Below are 8,049 nucleotides of genomic sequence, written 5' to 3'. Positions count from 1 at the left end.
AACAAACACCCCACCATTAATCAGGTCACTACACAAACATAAAATAATTGAACCAAAATCGAACATGCAAAATATCAAAACACAACAATTGCTAAAAATCAAACTAGTGCACCTAATAAAACTTTAACTATTAATATTTCAATTTTCACTATTTCAACAATCATGTTTTAAAAGAATTTCATACGTCTGAAAATTGAAATATATTTAGGGCATTCTCATTTCATAGACCATGGGTCTACAAATAGACCGCGGGTCTACGGACAGAACAGGACGCTGTTCAAATCAAAATGCCAAAATAACTCTTCAAACAATAATTATACCACCATTCAACACTTTGTTGCTAAAAAAACATGATTAAATGAAAACACCAAATTCAAAAAAAAAATACTATATCACTACCAATCGATTAGCAAAAACAAAAACTATTTAAATAGATCTAGAAATAATCCAAACTCAATTTTAAGTTACATTGCGAAGTAACAACACCCCCTTAGCAGCTGTAGACGAAGAACTTACGAAAATGACATTTTTGGTAGAAGTTGTTTGAAAGCTGGAGTTGGGAATTGAAGAGGACAGAGAGAGATGTTTTTTTTCGGATATTAGAATAAGTTGAGGGGGTTAGGTGTATTATATTAAATTTGTAAAGTTGTATAAATGATGAATTGGTCCCTTGGCCCACGTGTGGGCCCCACTTTTTTCACTTTTTACACCCTAAACCTAAAAAATAAATCAAAAAGAAATTAAGTGGGTATTTGACAAAATAGTTTTGCAAAAGTTCTTCTTTTCCAATTATTCCCTTGTTTCATAGAGTACTTTTTTTTTGTAAAGATTTTATGCATTTAAAAATGCAACATGTGATACACACATCTGAGAAAAACATCAATGCATGTCCCACTCTTTTGAGGAACACTTATAATAACGACAACAGCAGCATGCCCGGTGAAATTCCACAAGTGCGGTCTAACGTGGTAGAGTATACACCAGATCTTATCACTACCCGAGGTAGAGAGAGTGTTTCCAAAAGGTCCTCGGTTCAAGTACAACAGAGCCAAGTGCAACGAAGAAGGTAAAAATGAAGAAAACATAACAACTAACAAGGGAAGCTGAGCAATTCCTACAACAAAGGAAGAAGAACAACAACAAAATAGTGTGATGATAAAAAACAAAATAAAGAATCAACAATGATAAATATATAAAAAAGAATTACAATAAGGCAACTAGTACAACGACAAACATAGGCCCTCGATAATCAAGACAACACTTTACTACCTGCTAGCCTTCTTTCAATTGTTTAGAGCTAGCTGGGGCTCCTGTCCAAAAAACTCATCAGTGTAGTAGAGGCCTTCAGACATAGTCAGCCTGTCTAGTTTCTTCGGATAGTTATTTCAGGATTTTCAAATTTATTTTTAGTTCTGTCATTTTACTTTGTTTAAGCTTCCGCTAAGTTGTTTTAAATGTGTGATTTTAACAAGATGTCAGTATCAAGGGTTCACTTGGGATCACTTATGGTTCTAAGCATTGTATCTCATCCAAGTTGAAGACTCGAGTCATTACACAAATAGGAAAGAATAAGCATGAAATACAAATAACAAAGTTTACGCCTCTATGCATGACAAAGGTAATTCCTAAGTTATAAAAATGCGGAGTAGATCAGTTGGTTGCTACCTGCATTTCGTTTCGTTGCTGCTATCAACTCTACATTATGTTCTTTATGTGGTTCTCCCTGTATGAAATAATCTTTCAAGAATTAATACTCCCTTCGTTTAAAAAAGAATGACTTACTTTGACATGACACAAAGTTTACGAAAATAAAGAAGACTTTTGAATCTTACGGTCTTAAATTAAAGTTGTGTCAAATGTACTAAAATGCCCTTTAATCTTGTGCTCCTAAACATGTCATGTGGAAAGTTGAAATTAAAGTATTGCCAAAAAAGGAAAGGGGAAATTCTTTTTGAAACGGACTAAAATGGAAAGCAGGTTATTCTTTTTGAAACAGATGGAGTAGCAGTTTAATGAAACAACAATAATTACACTGCAAGCTTTTCTTACAATATGATTTCCATTTTCTATGAAATTGATAATAAGCCAACATAATCAATATTTGAAACGTGATCGAAGGTACTTGATGCTATCTGTAGTGTATTTTTCAAAAGTCAATGACAAATATTTGTCACCTACAAATGACAAAGACATACAACACTTGGCAATACCTAGTACATTTCGCTTTTTAAATGTAAAAGGTCGGACCGAGAGGTTGGTAAATAGTTAACATCCTAGGCATATTGACCATGGTCCATTTTATATAGCCCCACAAATTGTCATAAAAAATAGACTATTCTTCTATCCTGTTGCCATCCTTTATGTTAGTTAATTATAAACAACAATGTCATAGACACGCCTCAAGTTACGAGAATTTCCATGATTATTTCTAGTGACTATTCATGCGTACGGTGGAATTAATTGGCAAGAAAGTCATCGAAATGGATGTTTGAGAGGCCCCACGACCACCTTGGACGCAAGCAAGAATGAAGCGATGAACAACACTGTCTGATGAGTTGGTAGCGATTAGAACAACATCGAAAAGATAGAGAAAAATGAGTTTAGGTCTTAACTGTGTCTTGTCAATAAGCATTTAATCATAGAACACAGATGAATGAAGATATCATGGGATATGCAGATTTCGTAAATTAGCTATTTTAATAAGTGATGAAGACATCAGGTGACTTGTGATATGCAGATCTTGTTAATTATCTATTTTAATAAGTGATCATGAAGACATCATGTTACTTGATGATGCCAGTAGTGTACTTTTCAAAAGCCAATGACAAATATTTGTCATCTACAAATAACAAGACATACAACACATGGCAATACCTAGTATGTTTTGCTTTTTATTAATGTAAAAGGTTGGACGAAGACATTTAATATTAATTTCATTTTACTAAGTGACAAAGACATCATGTTGGATTAGCATTTTAATATTAATTGCATGTATATAATTATATTATGCATTATATTTGCATTGGTACATTAGTACTGCAACCCCTTATTCATTGCCACATAGTGTAACAGCAAATTCCTAACCTTTTGTCATCTTTATATGTTGAAGGAAGGTGCTTTGTTGTGGTGGAGCTTTGGGTTCTTCGACCATTTTAGAGTTGTTTTAGTTGTACATCGTGATGGATTGTTGTATCCTACAGGGGAAAAGTCAAGAGTTGATGATACTGCTGGATTAGTGTGGATTATACCGCAGTGGACTTGAATCTCCTTAAAGAGAGCGAGATATCCGCGCGTCAAGAAGAAAATTATCTTATTTTCTTCATTTTTTTGTTCATTTTGCTATTTCAATGGTAAATATTGTAATTTGTGGTATATTGCACCAACACATCATTTGATATGCAAATCTGCGAAAATAGCTATTTTAATAAGTGACGAAGATATGCGTCATCATGTGTTATGCAAGTTTGCAAAATTAGATATTTTAATATGTCGTTCTTTTTTAAACAAATTAAAAAGTACATATAAATTGAAAGGTAGGGAGTACTTAAGTATATGAGTCAAAAAAGTCAACTAAAAGACAAAGTCAAATAATTTAAAATTCTCCATTGCTGACATGGAATCTTTGGTGTGGGCGCCATTTTATGTAATAAAGGTGCCACATCAGCATAAAAAGATGATAAAATACACTCAAATTGCGTTCAGGGATAATAGGATCCATGTGAAGTTGGAGTGTGTCATAGCAACTTTAGCCATACTTGAAGGAGTACTGGATGTTTATCTAAAAAAAATACTGTTAGCACTTTTGTTAGGAAATTGAGATTTATCTACAAACTCTTAGTTAGTAGATATTTTTATAGTAGACAAGTCTTTTATTTAAAATGAGTGGTGGTTAGTTAGCCACATATGTAATTAGTATTGTGTGAGATATTTTGCCTGTTTGGTGGTTTGTATTCCTCAAACACACTATATATATGTGTGTAGCCTATATAGGAAACTATCAAGAGAAATAAAAAAAGTACTCAACAAGTTACAGCTCTTCTTCTTTCTTTGCAGATTTTTTGGCAGAAATTTACAGCTCTAATTTGTTACTGTTTCAGCTTGTTTCTTCTCAGTTCTTTTTGCTTTTCTTTTGACATGATATCAGAGCCCATTTCTTAAGGGATCTTAATCTGTTTTTTGTTGATTGGCTCATATTTTTTAAAATCTTTTCTTGGAGCTGTTTACTAAAAAACATGACAACAGAAAATCAATCAACGATGGGTCCACCGATTTTTTTTGGCGTGAATTATCATATTTGTGCCATTAAAATGAAGGCTTATTTAAAGGCTCTCAACTTGTGGGATGTCGTTGAGAGAGGAGAACCCATTATCCAACCATTGAGAGACAATCCAACTCTTAATGATATCAAAATGTGTGATGAATTTGTGACTGGATCTCCAAGAGCTCGCACTTGCATACACTCAAGTCTTACGAAAGTGATGTTTAGAAGGATTATGTCTTGTGAGATAGCCAAATAAGCCTGGGATATGCTAAAGGAGGAATTTGAAGGCGGCAACAGAGTGAAGTCTGTCAAGGTCTTAACCTTGAAGAGGGAGTTTGAACTCTTGAAGATGAAGGACTCGGATAGTGTAAAAGAATACTCTTCCAGGCTGATGGATATTGTGAACCAAATAAGGATACTTAGTGAAAAATTTCCTGATCAGAACGTTGTAAAGAAGATTATGGTCAGCCTTCTGGACAAGTTTGAATAAAAAATCTCAGTTATTGAAAAGTGTTATGACTTGACTTTATCTTTCAATAGTTTAGTTGATCTCTAAATTGAAAATCCAAGAGCAACGGGTAACTATGAGAAGTGAAGGGATAATTTAAGATGCATTTCAAGTAAGGAATAAATTCAAGTAACAAAAGAAAGATAAAAAAGTCTCTTTCGACAATTCTGGAGAGCTGAAATTTGGTGGATACCAAGGTGAATTGTCGAGGAGAGAAAAATTTCCACCTTGTGGTATTTGTAAGACGACAAGCCACTTGGAGAAGAATTGTTGGCAGAAGTCCAAGAGATCTCATATTCAATGCAAATATTGCAAGAAGTATGGGCACGTTGAGAAGTATTACAGGCAAAAGAAAACTCAAAGTGGTTAGTTTTCCCAATGAGTAAATTTTACGAAAGATCACCAAGTTGAAAAAATAGAAGAGGAGGTACTCATGACTTCGCACACATCACATGTTGATCGATATATTCTGTATGTTGATAGTGCATACACAAGACACATGGCAATTGATGAAAACCTGTTTGTTAGCTTAGACAGGTCTAATAGGACCAAAGTGAAGCTTGGAGATGGTGAACTGGTGCAAGCACAAGGTACAGGGTCAGTGAAATTCCTTACGGACGAAGGTATGAATATTATAAATGATGTTCTTTATATGCCCAGCTTGACTCAAACCTTGTTAATTGTTGCTCAGTTGCTTTAAAATAATTATTCAGTTAATTTTATGGATAAAAATGTGTCATTTATGATTTTAAAGGTTGTGAAGTAGCTAAAATTTGCATGATTGGCAACTCCTTTCCAATTCATACTATATTACTAAAAGTTGCTCTTTTAATGTTGAAATGAGTGATACTTGGCTTTGCCACAAAAGATTCGGTCATTATAACCTTAGTTCATTGGTGAATATACAATCCAAGGGTATGGTGCTTGATGTACCCAAAATTGATATGTGATGAGATGTTTGTGAGTTATGTCAATTTGGTAAATTGCATAGACGATCCTTTCCTAAAGGAAGTCTTTTGAGGGAAAAGGAAAAGCTAGAGTTGATTCATATAGATATATGTAGACCAACGAGGATGGATTCCTTGAGTGGGAATAAATATTTTATTCTCTTTATAGATGATCTAACTTGAATAACATGGGTCTATTTTTTGAGTAGCAAAGTCTAGGTATTTTCTGTTTTCAAAGAATTCGAGGCTATGGTAGAAAGGGAGAGTGGCTGTCGATTGAAGTATATTAGGTCAGATAATGAAACTGAATATACTTCGCATCAGTTCAGCAAATAGTGAAAAGATTTGGGCATTCAACAAAAATTTACTGTGAGCTACACTCTAGAGTAAAATGGGGTTTCAGATAGAAAGAACAGAACCGTGATGGAGATGGCAAGATGTATGATAGTAGAAAAGAAGATGCCTAAATACTGTTGGGATAAGGTGGTCGATACTATCATTTATTTGCTGAACAAATTACCAATTAGAGTACTACAAGATGTGACGCCATTTTAAGCATAAAAGGGTATAAAGTCGTTTGTGAGACACTTGAAAGTATTTGGTTAGGTGTGCTATGCCCATGTTCTAGATGGTAAAAGAGGAAAATTGGAAAACAAGGTAGAACTCTATATTTTGTTAGTCTATAGCACAACTGCAAAAGGGTACAAAGTGTATAATGTTTATACAAAAAAGGTATTTATTAGTAGAGATCTAGTGGTGGACGAGTCTAGCCACTATGATTGGAATTGAGATATTGTTATAAAGAACCAAGATTAGAGTACTTCAGTTGTAGTTCTAAATCCACAGATGAGTGATAATTCTTCCAGTCTATTGTTAGAGCAAAACACTATTTAGATATTAAATTGACAACTGATTCTTCAGTTTGGAAGATCAGGTCACTAGATGAAGTTTATGAGCAATATAATTTTGCTCTTGTGGAACTATCCTCTTTTGAGGTCATGAATCTTGGATTTATACAATGAAGGAGAAGCTTGCCATGATTAATAAAAATGAAATTTGGGAGACGGTTATGATACAAGTACAATCACGTAGATGGACTTATGTGGGCATTTGTTGGACCTGAGACTTGGTATGTGGAAATGAAGTTCAAAGGAGGGCCTAAAAAGGCTCCAAAAGAGTCCACATTCTACACATCAAGGGCACCTAAAGTTGCATTTGACTAAGGGGTCTTTTGGACATTTCACACTATTTATGTAACCTAATATAAATAGAATATGTTTGGTCATTTATTACTTCATTTTTGAAGATTATTGAAAGTTTTAATATTGAAACACTCTCTCTTTTGATAAATGCCTCGTGGCCAAAAAAATGTAACTGGGGTTTTTGACTTGAGTGTGGAATCACTTGTATTGGATTCATGCTTGGAAACATTAGATGCTTGGGAGATCGAGGTCCCTCTTGTACCAACGTAACAGATAGGTGAATTGTTGTGAGTAGTGTTAAGGGTCCAAGAGTGGAATATCTTCTTGGGTTCATAAGATTATTACTTCATGTAGTCTATCTATCTATCCTTTTGTTCATTGTAATTTTGTAACCGTTGTGTGTCTTTCTTGTGGAACCCGTGAGTATTGCTATGATATTGTTATTTTTATTTGTGTCCTTCATCTTGTGTTGATAATATTAGTTTTGGGTGGATGTTTAGATGATGAAACACACCCCTATCTCGTGTATTGTTGTTCTTGTTTGTGAATTCGAGTGTCGTCATCAAAGGGTCCTTGGTTCTTTGAACTTGAGGATTGATTTTGGTGTTTGTTTCATGATCCCTTATCTTACTTGTATCAGGTTAATAGGCCCCAACAAAAGAACATCATCTATGTCAAATGGGTCTATAGAATGAAGTTTAATCTTGATGGATCCATCTTCAAACATAAATCTAGGCTCGTAGTGAAAGGGTATTCCTAGCAGCCTGGAGTTGACTTTGGAGATATGTTTGATCCTGTCATGAGGCATGAAATAGTAAGATTATAAAAGCTCTCTATGGCCTTAAACAAGATTTGAGACCTTGGTACAGTAGGCTAGATACTCATTTGCTATCTCGAGGCTTTAATTAAGGCCTAAATAAACCTACTTTATACTTCAAAAGACAAACTGATGGGAGGTTGATTGCAATATCCATTTATGTTGATGATTTGATGAACACAGGAAAAGATTCTCTTGTGGTTGAAGAAGTTAAAAATGCGATGCTAAAAGTTTTTGAAATGTCTAATCTAGGTGAGATGAAGTTCTTCCTGGGAATGGAAATTTCTCAATCTTCTGAAGGAATTTTCTTATCC

The sequence above is a fragment of the Capsicum annuum genome, chromosome 12, assembly GCF_002878395.1.
Source record: "Capsicum annuum cultivar UCD-10X-F1 chromosome 12, UCD10Xv1.1, whole genome shotgun sequence".
NCBI classification, from domain to species: Eukaryota; Viridiplantae; Streptophyta; class Magnoliopsida; order Solanales; family Solanaceae; genus Capsicum; species Capsicum annuum.
This window is presented reverse-complemented; position numbering follows the sequence as displayed.